The sequence below is a fragment of the Chelonia mydas genome, chromosome 5, assembly GCF_015237465.2.
Source record: "Chelonia mydas isolate rCheMyd1 chromosome 5, rCheMyd1.pri.v2, whole genome shotgun sequence".
Classification (NCBI taxonomy): Eukaryota; Metazoa; Chordata; order Testudines; family Cheloniidae; genus Chelonia; species Chelonia mydas.
In genome coordinates, this window is record NC_051245.2 from 115,608,008 (window position 1) to 115,623,362 (window position 15,355).

The following is a 15,355-nucleotide window of genomic DNA, read 5'->3' on the forward strand; positions in this document are numbered from 1 at the left end:
GTGAAGCAAAAATGTTATTTATTACCATTATTGAGCTAAGCTCTGCTTCTGATTATTGTTCATTCTCCACTTGGTGTGAGGAATGAAGATTGCTGGCCATCCAGATGAGTTATGCTTAGCACGTTTATTATATTAATGATTTATTACTAATTATTATTAATTACTATTGTTATTATTATTTGGAGACACATGGATACTGTTGGGGTCTAGAAGAAACAGGGTACCTGTTAGCTTTCTTTCTTTCTTTCAACTAATGATTGGCCTCAAGAGGAGGACTTTTGCCCCTAGAATTGTTACGACAATAAAAATGGAATCAATGATTTGGTTCCATTACATTTATTTTGAGAAAGGCCCAAACACAAATCCTGGATCCAAACACCCTCAGATTGAGCTCAGGCCTCGAAATTCAGACCGAAATCTATATGTAAAATTCCAAACATTAAGGGTATTTGGAGCCAAGTCTAATTTTGACAAAACAAGTATAATAATTTTCAAAGTTGTTATGAGCAGGTAAAACACCCCCCAAAATTAAATCAATTGTGCCACTTTAACAGGAGGCATTCTCTAGAAAAATATAAGGATTTAATCTGCCTCTGGCCATGCTTAGGAAAGCCTGGATGATGAAGTAGAATAAAATGTATAGATTCTCTCCAGTTCCAGAATGCTGTTTATCACAGAAAAGAAGAGAGTGTGTGTGTCTGGGGGGGGAGGGGGGGCAATCAGGGAGCCACTTATGACTATTTGATTCTGAGGGCAAGCCCTGGCCTGAATCAGACCTGCTGCTTGGCAATTCTAAATTATGCCACTGATGCAGCGTTCCTCAATGGAGGGGTGGGCAGAACTGCAGGGCTTAGGTCTGGCACAGATGTGCAACAATGGATTTCTCTGACATGCATTAACAGCTGGATTATGTTCCCTTTGTGCCCCTATGAGGCACAAAGGAGCCATAACCTGGTGTGAAAACCGGACCCACAATGTTCGTTATCCTAATGTAGTGGGTTCAATGAAAAAGGTTAAGATGAGTGGGTAAATGAGGCACCTGGGCTTCGTATCCATGTTCCAATGAAGGAAGTTTGGTCTTTAGAACAGGAACACAACCCCAGTGTGCTCCATGCTCTTATACACTTCATAATAAACCCAGTAAACTAATTGTTTTTCTGGTATAATTTGAAGAATTTGTTCACACTTTTTGGCTTGACCTTTTACACACCCAGTACTTTTATTGGCATCAATAGCAGCTCTGAGTATGCACCAAATGCAAAATGAGGGTGTTTAATAGGTACTATAAAAATCTTAGCTGCATGAATTGAGTCTTGGAGGCACACGCTTTCTGCTTTTAAAGCAATCCCTTGAATTGTAGGTTTATCTTAAGCCAGCAGCTTGCATAACACTGCAAATATCATCTCTACCATAGGAAGTTCCTCTATGACATATGTGCCACAGTGGTGTCAGGTGCTTCTACATACCACATGACTGTTGACACACTGTGTATTAACAAAAACTCCTTGACAGCATGTCACATCTTGGGGAGCTCTCACAGCTTCTTTGGGGTGTGGGGGTAGATATGTGTGAAAATATATGCCTTTTTTTGTTTGTTTGTTTGTTTAGGGACTTCATATATTATAAAGCTGTGCAAGTGTTTAGTCAAGTGTGCTGAACCTAAGCCACATGGTGTTCCAGGAGCAAAGAGTGCAGGAAGATTGTTTTGTTACCCTCTGACAGTAGAAAAAAATAGAACTTTCTTTAATTAGTTTCAGCAGACATATTTATTGAACAATTCTCAGTGGTTGTAGCACCTACAACTGCACACTGTAATTACTCATATCGGCCAAGGGGAGCATTTTCAAAAGCATGTAAATTACTTGTATATCCCATTGGCTTTCAATGAGACTGAGGGCTTATCTACATGGCGAGTCACTGCATGACAAACCAGGCTGTGAATCTGCAGCCCACCACCTTGCCACACAGTCCCCTGCGGTGACCGCTCCATCACAGTGAAAGTCCCAGAGTGCAGCATGGCATACTGCTGCTCCGAAGCGTCGTGCACTAAGCCACACTCAAGGTTTTGTTTTTCATTGTGCTCTAGTAGGGTCCACATAGTGAGTTACTGTGTGACAAGCTGGAAGATTCACAGCCTGGCTTGCAGCACAGTAACTTGTCATGTAGAAAAGCCCATAGGCTCCTGAAGACCAGAATCTCAGAGGTATTTAGGCACCTAACTCCCATTGAAATTAATAGGCATTAGGTGCCTAAATACCTTTGAGGAATTGGGCCCTAAGTATCTAGGTCACTTTTGAAAATGGAACATAGACTTCTAAATCACTTAAGTACTTTTGAAAATGTTACCCTTTATCTTTCTACTGGGACAACCCAAAGTCCCAGATCCCAGAAAATGCAATCAGTGAATCTAGATCCAGATCTGAATTCATCAGCCAGAGCCCAGAGCTCTAGAAAACTGGTTGAATAAAGAATGGTACATACGTTTTCATAAATCTTACATATTTCCTGGTCATCCCTGTCACAGATATGTGAAATGGTAAGAGTTAATAGTTTCCTTGAAACTGAAGGGCATACTGAATTATCTATTCATTCTTTTCAACCCAGATATGATTAATGTATTTATTAATTTAGTTTGAATTTTAGATAGTGCAGTGAGGAGTATATTAATTTAGTTTAATTAAAAATTAATCTTATCTGCTATAATAGTTCCCCCCCCCCCTTCTATGGCTTACTGAAAAAAAAAACTCTAGGGGGAGGTAATGATAGTTTAAAACATAAGGGGCCAAATTCTGCTTTCACTTACACCTGCTTACCCCTATTGATGCAAATGAGGCAGGCATACATGTGTCTGAGAGCAGAATGTGGTCCATCATATATCTATATATTCAGATTGACATTACCATACAAATGTCAGTTTGACAAAGATTTTTTGTGCTTGGCTCTCCAGAACGTTACCGTGGTCACAAATATCTGAATGCCGTCAGTAGAAAGACATGGATATGTAGATACTTGTGTGACTTTGGGCGAGTCGCTTCATCACTCAGTTTCCCCATGTGTAAAATGGGGTTAATGAGCCTTACCTTTCCTTTGTAAAGTGCTTTGAGGTACACAGATGAAACATTACTGTACGTGTATTAAGTAGTAGTATTTTCATTGAATATTTCAGCTACATGCGTGTGATCGATACATTGCTGCCGCCCCTCCCCCGCCAAGTATTCCCCCAAACTAATGCTTGTGTCACATATTTTTAGAGGATGTGCAAGTGCAATAGCTGCTATCTTGGCCAACACAGGACAAATCGAGCTGGAAAGCGCCAAAACTGAAAGCAGTTTGAGCTAAGGCTCCCTAGAGGGGTTGGTAACAAACTCAGATCCTCTGTGGCCTGGGCAGAGAAGGAGACCTACAACATACACTCACTGGTGGGATGCACAAGAATCCTTCATTTCCTCCAGCACAAAGTTCTCGTTGGTCATCCCCTCCCAATGAGGGGATTCTCATCTCATCTACCCCCTTCCTAAGGACAAAAGGAATAATGCGTTTTTTGCATCTCCCACAACAGTCCGTCTCATGCAACCAAAATGGGTACGTATCCCTGTGTTCTTAGCACTGGTCCTGACCCATTCTGTAATATTTTTACATGCAGGTATTTGCTTATCTCCACAGTTGTTGTGAGAAATTAACAGCATTGGACTGAATGCTAAGTCTGGACACCTTGTTTTGAATCTAACTAATGTGTTGTACATTTTTTTAATTGATATTTTACGACCCAGTTCATGAGTGCTCTACAATTAAACATCAGTTTACTGTACAGGGTAATACAGGAAGAGTATATACTTTGGTAGCAGCTGTTATGCTGAATGTTCTGACACAAGCTAGACACAAGGAGGAATATTGCCAGTGTGTATATTTTCTCTTTCTTCAAAACTGGGACACCTAATCAAGGCCCAAAATATATCTTTAAAATGATTAATGTCATCACAGGATACTTTTCCCCTACTGGGATACAGAATCATGTAGGATCGCAAAAAGTGATCATGCTCGTAAATCACTCTAGCTTCAACTGAACTCTCTCTGCCCACTTTGTGCCCAGCCTCATCTCCCTCCCCCTCCCCTGGCATTCACGACCTTCGCTCTTTGTGCACTGTAAAGTGCCTTTGGAGAAACTCCTGAAACTATGCCAATAATCTTCATTTTCAGTTCATTTCCCCTTCTCTCAGCTTGCTTCTCCTACTCTGCTCAAATTGATCAATGTTTTAGAGGTTGCAGGCTCTCAATATTGCAAGCAATGCCTTTTTCTAGAGCCGGTTATCGCAGCTATGTGAAATTCTACATTTTCTGTTCACAGGCATTGAATTCAACTCTTTTTTGTTTCGATTCATGTCGGTACATATGCCTCCGAGATTTCTGTTGAGCTTAGGGTTTGAACAAATCCAAAATCTCATGGAAAATATCAGCTGAAACTGCCATTTTCCTGCCCTTGTTTCGAATAGATTCAAACCAATGAGTTTTGTGCAACTGCCACCAGAAACCACAAAGCCCTTTTCCAGTATGTGAAACTCAGTCCAGGTTCATTCAAACTACAAAGCAAGCTCACTTGAAACTTGGCCCAGGGCCTTGGAAAGGTTCACAAATAGCTCCAGGAATTTTGAGGGAAAGGATTGTCTTATGGTGAAGGCTCTGGCCTGACATTCATTTTAAATTTGCAGTTTCCCATAGACTTCATGAGTGAACTGAGGCAAATCATTTAATTTCTCTGTGCCTCAGTTCCCTATATGTAAAATTGAGTTAATACTTTTTTGTCTCTTTAGTTTATAAGCTCTGTGGAGCAGGGACTGTCTCTTATCACATGTATTCACAATGGCTAGCAAAATGGGGCCTTGATCTCAGTCGGGGCTCCCAGGTGTTAGCATGATAGAAATAATAATAGCAAGTATTCAAGTTGTGGTTTTGCCTCTCTTCCACTTTAGAAAGTCAAGTGGAGCTATGTTTTATCCATGGAAACTGGGAGAATGATATCTTCAACTTTTAAACTAATGAACCAGCATCTGTTATGCAACAATTCGAAAGACAATCTCTTTTTCTGTGCATGCATTTTGTAAGAATTAGATAAATAAATCCTGCTAAGTGAAGGCATCTTTTCCATCAGGAATCCCAGACCACCATTTAGTCTTTAAAAGCAAATACAAAAGGAGAATGAATCTAAATGGTAGTGCAAATCTCAATCTTCTGCTGTGAAATGCATCCTCAGGGATGCTTCCAAATGATACAAATAGTTTCCTTCTATTCCTCTTTACCAAACTGCTTGAAGTGTAGTCTGGATCACTTGCTAAATGCTAGGTTAGAAATTCCACATCCAGGATTGAAACTGGGCTGCTGTGAGAGGCATGTAATTTTCAGAGTGGATGATCGAGTCAAAATACTTCAGTTGTATCATGCACTGGAATAAATGATGGAGATATGGACTTGGGAGAGTTGTGCTTTTCAAACAGAAGGACATGTGACCTTCCTCACAGATCAGATGGAGATGTCTGCTCTGACTTGAAATGCAATATGCTACTGTACCATCACACTTCGAGAGCGAAGGCAAACAGCTAGAGAGAGGAATTAATTTAAATTGCAGTGATTTCTGTCTGTAATTTTCCATTTTATCCTGATACTAATCTTTTTGAGAGTCCCCCTGATTGTAACCATGCAGGCATGTGTCCAAATTCCTCTCAGATCAGAGTGCTTGAATCACTAGTCTGTAACCGTGACCCTGGGGCAACAGATAATAAGTTGTTCTGTTGCTTTCATTTTGTATCCAACAAAACTTAAGCTTCAAAAGTCTCTCATTCGAGATGGTGAACTTTTATTTCCTCCCAGACATCTATTAGTCCAGGGAAATACTGAGGTGCTGACACCCCGCTATTAAAGAAACTAGAATGATGGTGTCAGACTGATTTAATTCTAATGGCTTTCTGACAGCTCTCTCTATGTTAAGGCAGTACTCACACAAGAGAACATGACAGTCATTTTGGCATCTCCCTTATAATGTGTTTTATTAATAGAGCTTCAGTTTATTGATTTCTCCAGCTAGATAATCATTCTTGAGCAGATGCATAATGCTGCTTGAGCTGAAGAGTTGATAGCCCTGAGAATTACTGGGCAGGTAATGACAAGCCAGAGGATGTGGCAAAACAGGCCCCGCCTGATGAAATATAAATGTAGTCAGCAGAGGCCAAAGCTGTCAAACCAGGAATATCAGATGATTAATTACTCTATTACTGTTTGTAAGCACAAAGAAGAGAGAGAAAAAGTAAAATAGAAAGGGGTAATAAAGAAAGATAGAGGGAGGTATACAGCACAAAGCCATTTATACAGTGTCTTCCACCCCTCTAGACATCACACCTAGCACAAATCTGAAAGATGATTTCATTAAAGCTGTGTATTAAAGTATTATTTTAAAGTCTGATATACTAGCCAAACTCCCCAGCTGCCGTAAATTGGTGAAGCCCCAATGATTTCAAAGGAGCTATGCTGATTTACACCCGCTGATGATCTGGCCAGCTGTTGTTAAACTTTATTCCTTCTCAAGGGGTTCCAGTACCATGAGTATTGTCATTCCCAGAATCAGCACCTCCAGCAATGACATTTCAAGGAATAACACCAAATCTGACCAATAACATCATCCGCAGAAGTGCGTGGCCATCTGGAGAGGGAGTATCTAGGAGTATATTACACTCTAGAGAGAGTATCTAGGGGCAATATTGCATTTGTGAGGCAACTGTGCAAGAATGGTACTGGGAGGCTATTCATTGGCACTGAAAGGAACAAAGACATCTGATTTTTATTGCTGACTGGTTTATATAGGGTTAGATTCTGCCAACTTTACTCTGAGTAGTACATGACTCCTTGAGAAACCCTGTGGATTTCAGTGGTACTACTAGCAGAGTAAGCTATCATTCAGTGTGAGTAAGGATGTCAGATCTTGGCCAACTGTGTCCCTCACAAGCACTAAGACATTTTATAGCATTTCATCTTAGAAATCACCTCACCTACTGCTATAGCACAGCCACCTCTGAGGTGAGGCATAGTGGCCATTTTGTGGCACCAACGTTACACAACAGTGATGGCTTCCCTGCAGTTTATACATAAGTCTAGCAATCAAATTGATAGAAATTGGACAGTTGCCTGTCCTATGGGCAGATCAATTCTTCTCCACTGTTTACTTTCCTTTCCTGAAAATATAATGAAATGGTGAGTCAGTGTAAAGTTACCAATTTGCCTCTAAACATTCTGACTGAGCCTGGCCAATTCTCCACAAATCAAGGCAATCAATCTCAATTACACACCATCTTCCTCCAAGCTATTGGGATGGGCGGCTTATTAAGGCACAGAGAACTTGTATTTAACAGTTATATTATTTTTATTAAAACATATAACACAGAAAGAAGAGCCCACTCTAAGTCTCAAGCAGCTTCAGTCTATTTTGCCCTCTGTAGTATAGAACCCTGCCTTCCAAAATGGAGGATGACCTTTGGTCTATGCCACCACATCCCAGTTCCACCTTGCTTAACAACAGCAGCTACTTCACATTTCCATAGTCCAGATCTTAAATAAAAATTGCCTATCACAGACATTTGGAAATTAAGAACAACATTACTGCTAACACAAGGAAGAGCTTATTGAGCAGCCTGTGAATGCAAACTAGCTAACCGCTCACCTCTTTTCACCTACAGTTGCTCCAACAACAGAAAATCTTTCAATATAGGGATAACAGGCACCTTGCATTTGCTTAAGGATAGCTCAAGTTGCTGGCCATTAGGTTTTTGGGGGGGGGGGTGGGGAATCCATGCAAATTAAGTTTTGTTCATATGCAAATGTTCTTGGAAGGTGAAGTTTTGGTCTGCAACTGAAATTCCTATGTCCACGAAACAAACAGGAAAGAAATTAGGCTTCTTATCCTGACACAGTTGTTTGTGGGCAATCCTCAAACAGCAAACAAGGCTAAGTTGTCAAATAAATAGGGTGTTGTGAATCATTTGCTGAGCTCTGTTCATAGATCATAGTATTTTACACTGAATTCATTAATATTAAAAAAACCTCTATCCAAACTACAGTAACAAACAGGCGGTTTCACCACATTGGAGAACTACTGCATCATGTCATGTTTTCCAATTTCTACCACTCTTGCTACCATCACATCCGAAGCTTGTCACCAAGTTCTGTTGGTGAATCTCACAAGTTAATGCAATGTGGCAAAGTGTACACTTTGAATATTTATATACACATACCATGATAAGGAAATTGTCAGATCACCAGAACTATAAGTACTAGTAAAAAGGTCATTGGGGGGAAAAACTGAGCCTTGCAGAATACCATTCAGAATACATTTCTGTAGAATAAGAAGACTGCAGCTCCAATTATTAATTCCTTGTGGAGACAACAGGAGAATATGGAAGACCATAAATACAACATGAGGATGATTTAGGGTTTTGGTTGTGTCCACAGTAAACATGGTCTGGGAGGGGGAAAATGACTTTGATAATAAATGTGAGCTTGGTTATGATTACTATATTGACAAAATTATTCAAAAACCATTGAATCAAGCAAAAATGCCCTAAAATTAGGGAAACGTAATCTGAGGGATTAGTTATAGGCTATTGACATTTTTACCTGTAATGTTTGAATCCAGACTAGGTCAGTAGTATTTAAAAAGTTGCTATCCTTTGATGTTCTCTTTGGTAGCTGATTAAATGAATTGTTGATCCCAGTCCAGTTTCTAGACACACATCCATCTCAAAAAAACCCCGCCCTTATTAGCACTTCTGTTGTTGCCAGTCTTCACAAATGGCCAGATCTTCACCTCATGTAAACTGGTATAACTCTACTGAAGTCAACAGAACTACATCAGTGGTGGCTCATGACATTTTCGACAGGTGAGACACAAAGAACAAAATAGTTATAGCTACTTAAAGCTTATCTTATTTATAGTGAAGCAGCAGCAGGCTGGCATCACCATCACCACTGCTACCCACGCTGGCGTGGGGGGCAGAGCATGAAGTGGGCTCAGCAGCAGCTCCCACACACATACATGGGATCCACCCAGTGTGGGCGGGAGCCAAGGAAGCACAGGTCCCACCCCCACTCCCTACACACCCACTGCAGCCCAGGCTTAACTGCTACAATCTTGCCGTGGCCTCACCAAGCAGTGGTTACCACAGCAATATCCTGTGGTAAATTGCCATGGTAAAAAGGCAGCTTCTCAAGGCACTATTAGCAAGACCAAAATCTGAGCCACCAGACTGAGCTCCTGGCGCTGTGTTTCGCTACTGGAGAGTGCGAGTTCTGACATTTAACTCAAATCAGATTTTCTCCTTAAATTTATATTTATGTATCAATTAAATAAAAAAGAACATGGAAAATGAAAGTTCTGTAGCTTTTTGGAATTCTTCATTAAGGCTGTGCCTCACTTGCCTGGGCTAACGAGCCACCCCGGAACTACACCGCTTTACACTTGCTGAGGATCTGTCCCAGCCCATGTCTACACTACAAAATTATGTCGACCTACCATCCATCAGCACACAGCCACCGCAGTTATTAAATCGCTTGTGTGTGGGCACGCATGGCTCCTTCTGTGGGCAATGCACGTCCACACCAGGAGAGCTTCTATCGATTGTATTGTCAGCGTGGGGCATTGTGCGACAGCTCCTGGAAGCCAGTAACAGTCAACATAAGCAATGCAGCGTCTACACTGAGAGCGTGTCAACCATGACTCTTCACGGTTTGGGGAAGTGGTGTTACTAAATTGGCATAGGGATAGAGCCCAGTGCGGATACAAATGTATATCCACAAATGTGGATATCCACAGATATAAATCAGTATCCGAGGAACCGCAGGGCTCTCCCAGGAACCACAGAGGCAAAAGGAGCAGAACATGGGGCCACTGCTCCCAGGAGCCAGCACCCCGTACTGGTAGCTCCTCCGGCATGGCTGAACCGCCCGCAGCACCGCCCTCAGCCCTGCCCCAGTGGCTGTCTGCGTCTCCTGTCTGGGGGCATGCATACCACTTGAACACAAGGGCACGACCAGGGACAGCAGCTGGTGAGCCTTGTATCCACCCCGGTGGGCAGGGCTGTGGGTGAGACAGCCGTGCCAGAGGAGCTGCCAGCATAGGGCACTGGCTTCTGGGAGTGACAGCTCCACGTTCTGCTTCTTTCACTGCTGTGGTTTCCGGGAGAGCCCTGCGGTTCGGTGAATACCAATTTAAATAGGCGGATATCCGCATCCACAGACATGAATTTGTATCCGCGCAGGTCTGTACCCAGAAAGGCACTTACGTTGCCGGGAGCCCAATTTAAGTGAAGACACTTCCACAGCTAAGTCAATGCAAGGCAGCTTACGGAGACTTAACTTTGTAGCGTAGACCAGGCACCAGAGAGCCCAAAGATTAATGGGAAATGAACTAACATCTTACCCCTAGGGTAACCCTGGCAGGGCAGGGTGGAGGCTGCACACTGTTAAGGAAGTGTGTATTGCTGTCCAATGTGTACCTTGGTCTTCAGTTAAAAAGTCTCCAGATTTGTTAGCCAGCACTTTTCAGGATGGCTGGTTAGGGGAGAAAAGCCAACTGTGAACCAGAAACGCAGCTCTGTCGATATACGTTAGCTGAATTGACTTCCATGGGCCTGGGCTGATTTACACCAGCTGAGGATCTGCCCCAGATACTCAAAACTGCATAAAACCAATCTAAAGAAAATGCTGCTGTACCTGGTAGGAGTACACTTGCTGTTTGAATAAATAATATGTCTTATGATAGTGTGGCTCTCCATGAGAGTTAAAAATAGTTGGGGTTTGTTTTTTTTCATACAGTCCCCAGCAACAGCTCTAAGATTTTTAGTTTTCAATGATGCTAGCCTCAGTGAGAATTCTCCCAGGGCTCTGTAAGTGCCAGCTCTGTACCTGAGTCCCGTTACCCTGCCTGGGGACTATTCTGACTGGTACACACCCAACTTGTCATAAAATATGCAGTCTTGTATTCAAGGATCAAAGTCATTCGTTCATTCATTCCTGTTGCATCCCAAAGGCTAAAAGGGAGAAAGTGTCCCATTATACACTGAGTTTAAATGTAAAGAAGTACTGATTTCATGCAGTTTGCATATCGATGCGTAAATGTCATGTAACCACTGTGGGAATAGAGATCTCAAATTAGAGGACCTTAGGCTAGAATACCTTTTCATAGTCAGCTGAAGCCTTAGTTTAGCTCCAAAGTCTTTCTTCTAACTTTATTTTCTACCTCTACAGTATGTTGATAATAGGCTTATCTTTTGAAGCGCCTCTCTCTAACAGCTCCTTATTAATTTGAATTGATCTCTCTCAGGCGGAAATAAGTCTACCAAAAGTCTGCCATTCACTGCATAATCAGAAAGAGTACAATAGAAGTGCAGTATATTCTTTTATAAAAATTACTGAGATGTTATTCAGTAATTCTACAATTAAGTAACGAACAATATCTGATCCCAATCCTGCATTCTTTGCACAGCCAGAATATCAGCTGGTGGAAATCTGCTTAGTTCCAGTGAAGTGTATGGAGCGAATCAGATTGACATCAACTGAGGATCTGTCCCAAATGGATATTTTGGATGTGCAAGGGATGCATGAATGGGCCTTCATAAAATGTGCCATTCTGGACCAGGTAGTGGTGAGATGCCTCACAACCCTGGACGCCTCTGTAAGGCCACAATCTGACTCTTCATAATGGTACTAAAATAAGACACTTATCTTTGCACACTTTATGGGCTGGATTCTCATTTACACCAAGGTTTCTTCACACTGCTGCAAAGAAGAATCAGGTGCTATGTTTTCACACCATAAGTTGCTGAAATCAGTATGTAAAATAAGCAAACCAAAAAACAAAGTTTTTGTTTTAAACAGTTCTGCTTAGCCATCTTCACAAACAACTTCCACAGCTCTGGCTAAGGGGATAGTGTGGTAGAGTGTTTATACAAATGCAAGGCTCAAAATGAAGTTATTGCTTCTGCTGCTTGGAGACAGCAGCCCGGTATCAAACAAAATTGAAAAGATTGCTATTTGTCATTTCATTAGTCCTTGTGCCCTTGCAGTTACTAACATCAGGTACCTTTACAGATTTCCCTTGTTCACCTCTGTTTAAGCATGAACTCCACTGGAGTGTGAAGATGAGTTTCAGAGTAGCAGCCCTGTTAGTCTGTATTAGCAAAAAGAAAAGGAGTACTTGTGGCACCTTAGAGACTAACCAATTTATTTGAGATGAGTTGTGAGACTACCAAAGATCTGTCTGCACCAACTGGGAATAACTTCTTATTGGCACTTAACGTTCTGCTGATTATTCATGACATTCCTGGAAATAGGCAATTTTGTCAATTTTAAAAGCATAGATTTTTTTTCTACTACACCCCCATTCTCCAGTCCCTTCTCTCCTTTCATTAGAGGTGTGCCAAGTAGCTCAAGATGCACAAAACACCCTTCAGTAGGACAAACTGACAGATCTTTTGGCTCAATTTACATTTGAAAAGAGGCACTAAAAGCTGGATATGAAGGGAGTGAGACTTGTAAATACTAACACCTCTTATCTGTTTTTATCCTTGCTTATAATATTGTCTGGATTATCTCTGTTTCAGTTCTGTGTAAAACTGAAAAAATTCCAACTAGAGAATCTGATTAGAAAACAAAAGGACATTTACATTTCTTTGGCATAAGTTTAATTGGTCCCTGTCCCACTTTCACTGGGCTAGATTGTGCCTTCAAACAAAGCCCTGAGCAAAGGATAGCTCACAAGCTGCACCACCCCATGAGTAGCCAAGGAGACACTGTGACTCAGTGACACAACTTGGGGTCACAATTCCTCTGCTTCCTCCTTGCTCACCATGGTTACAAATAATTTAGTGCTGACTTATACCAGTAGTAAAATACAGCTATTTCAGGTGTGATGGCCAGCAAGTAGGGGGTGAAAATAAGACTCTGCCCATTCCCCACCTACCTACTCCAGGGAGCAAGTTATCATAGAATCATAGAATCATAGAATCATAGAATATCAGGGTTGGAAGGGACCCCAGAAGGTCATCTAGTCCAACCCCCTGCTCAAAGCAGGACCAAGTCCCAGTTAAATCATCCCAGCCAGGGCTTTGTCAAGCCTGACCTTAAAAACCTCTAAGGAAGGAGATTCTACCACCTCCCTAGGTAACGCATTCCAGTGTTTCACCACCCTCTTAGTGAAAAAGTTTTTCCTAATATCCAATCTAAACCTCCCCCATTGCAACTTGAGACCATTACTCCTCGTTCTGTCATCTGCTACCATTGAGAACAGTCTAGAGCCATCCTCTTTGGAACCCCCTTTCAGGTAGTTGAAAGCAGCTATCAAATCCCCCCTCATTCTTCTCTTCTGCAGACTAAACAATCCCAGCTCCCTCAGCCTCTCCTCATAAGTCATGTGCTCTAGACCCCTAATCATTTTTGTTGCCCTTCGCTGGACTCTTTCCAATTTATCCACATCCTTCTTGTAGTGTGGGGCCCAAAACTGGACACAGTACTCCAGATGAGGCCTCACCAGTGTCGAATAGAGGGGAACGATCACGTCCCTCGATCTGCTCGCTATGCCCCTACTTATACATCCCAAAATGCCATTGGCCTTCTTGGCAACAAGGGCACACTGCTGACTCATATCCAGCTTCTCGTCCACTGTCACCCCTAGGTCCTTTTCCGCAGAACTGCTGCCTAGCCATTCGGTCCCTAGTCTGTAGCGGTGCATTGGATTCTTCCATCCTAAGTGCAGGACCCTGCATCAGATGCATAGACATGCTTACTCCTGCGTCTGCCGACCCAGGATCTGGTGTTCATGTGGGCGCGTAAGAAGGTTAAAAATCTACCCCACCGTGTATACATAATGTCCCCACCAAACAAAATACAAGGTGTGATAAAAGTGCCTACCCTTTTAATTTTGTGGACAACTCATCTCTTTTCATCCTTTATTTTGCTCTGCAATGAAAATAAATACATTCATTTCGTGTGAAAGGGAGGCAGGTAAACTCTACATATGAAACACTGGATTGAAATTATATTTAAAGGTCACCTATTCAGGTTACAATACACACACACACAATGGGATACACTGGACTTGTGCTCCTTCATACACCTCATACACACTTCTTCTTGATGGATAGAGAAGACCTAAAAGATTACTTTATTTAAGAAAACTCAAAAACCACACATTGTTTTCCTACTTGTGTGTGTGAGTGAAAGAGAGAATAACATTAGAAATGCAGACCCCGTCTCAAAATCCTGGATATATGCAGACAGACAAATCCCAGGGACTGCCAGTTTTCAAGACAGACATTTGTGATAAAAGGTTCAAACACATTTAAGTGAATTATAAGCCTAAGTAGCATTTTCAAAAGTGCCTTGGCCCCGGTCTACACTACAGAGTTACGGTGATGCAAGGCAGCTTATGTTGACCTAACTATGTAAATGTTTACACTAAAATTTCGATCCCGCCGATATAACTCGCCCGCTACACCAACTTAACAACTCCACCTCCAAGAGAGGCATAGAATCAATGTAGATATGGTTAGGTTGATGCAGTGTCAATCTTGACACTGTATTGCTTACATTGACTTTTGCTGACTTTCAAAAACTTTCCCACAATGCCCCACACTGACCGTTCAATCAGTGCAAGTGCTCTTGGCGAGGATGCACACCACCAACACAAGGAGCAAAGCGTAGCCATACATAAGCAATGTAATTACTGTGGTGGCTGCAAGCCAGCGTAAGTCAGGTCAACTTAATTTTGTAGTGTAGACATGTCCTTAGGAACTTAGGAGCCTAAAGCCTGTATACTTTCAATGGGACTTAGACTCCTAAGTCACTCATGCAGATGGAACATGAAGATAGGCCCTAAGAATTTTCAAAGATGTTTAGGTGCCTAGAGATGCAAACAGGAACCTAGTGAGATTTTTTCAAAAGCGCCTAGTTGGGAGAAATCCCATTAAGTGCTTATATTCATCTTTAGGTACCTAATTGCCTTTTAAAAACTGGCCATAAGTCAGTCAGTTGCTTTTGAAAATGTTACCCTTTATCCCTATCTTGTGCCACTGTGAAAAGAATGAAAATAAAAACGTCGAAGAAGGAAAATTGGTGCAAGTTAAACTCCAATTTACACAAGTTAAATGCCCTGGAGTTTGTTGGTTTAATGTTGTTGCTGTTATTTATTTGTATGACGATAATGCTTTTATGCCCCAGTCAGAACTAGAACCGTACTGTCCTAACACACTGTAAGAGAATGCCCCTGTCCTAAAGCAGTGGTTTTCAACCAGGGGCATGCGTACCCCTAGGAGTACGCAAA

General features: G+C 41.8%; 2 long non-coding RNA genes across 2 annotated transcripts in view; one reads left to right on the plus strand and one right to left on the minus strand.

Moving 5' to 3' along the window:
• Positions 1-15,355, minus strand: part of LOC122465933 — a 240,986-nt gene that overhangs the window by 86,461 nt on the left and 139,170 nt on the right. The gene's annotated exons all lie outside the window — the stretch shown is intronic.
• The window catches only part of LOC122465932, a 196,777-nt gene continuing 181,886 nt past the window's right edge, over positions 465-15,355 (plus strand). Inside the window, exons 1-2 of the long non-coding RNA XR_006291081.1 lie at positions 465-496; positions 5,309-5,312. This is a non-coding gene — a long non-coding RNA (uncharacterized LOC122465932). The remainder of the gene's footprint in view (positions 497-5,308; positions 5,313-15,355) is intronic.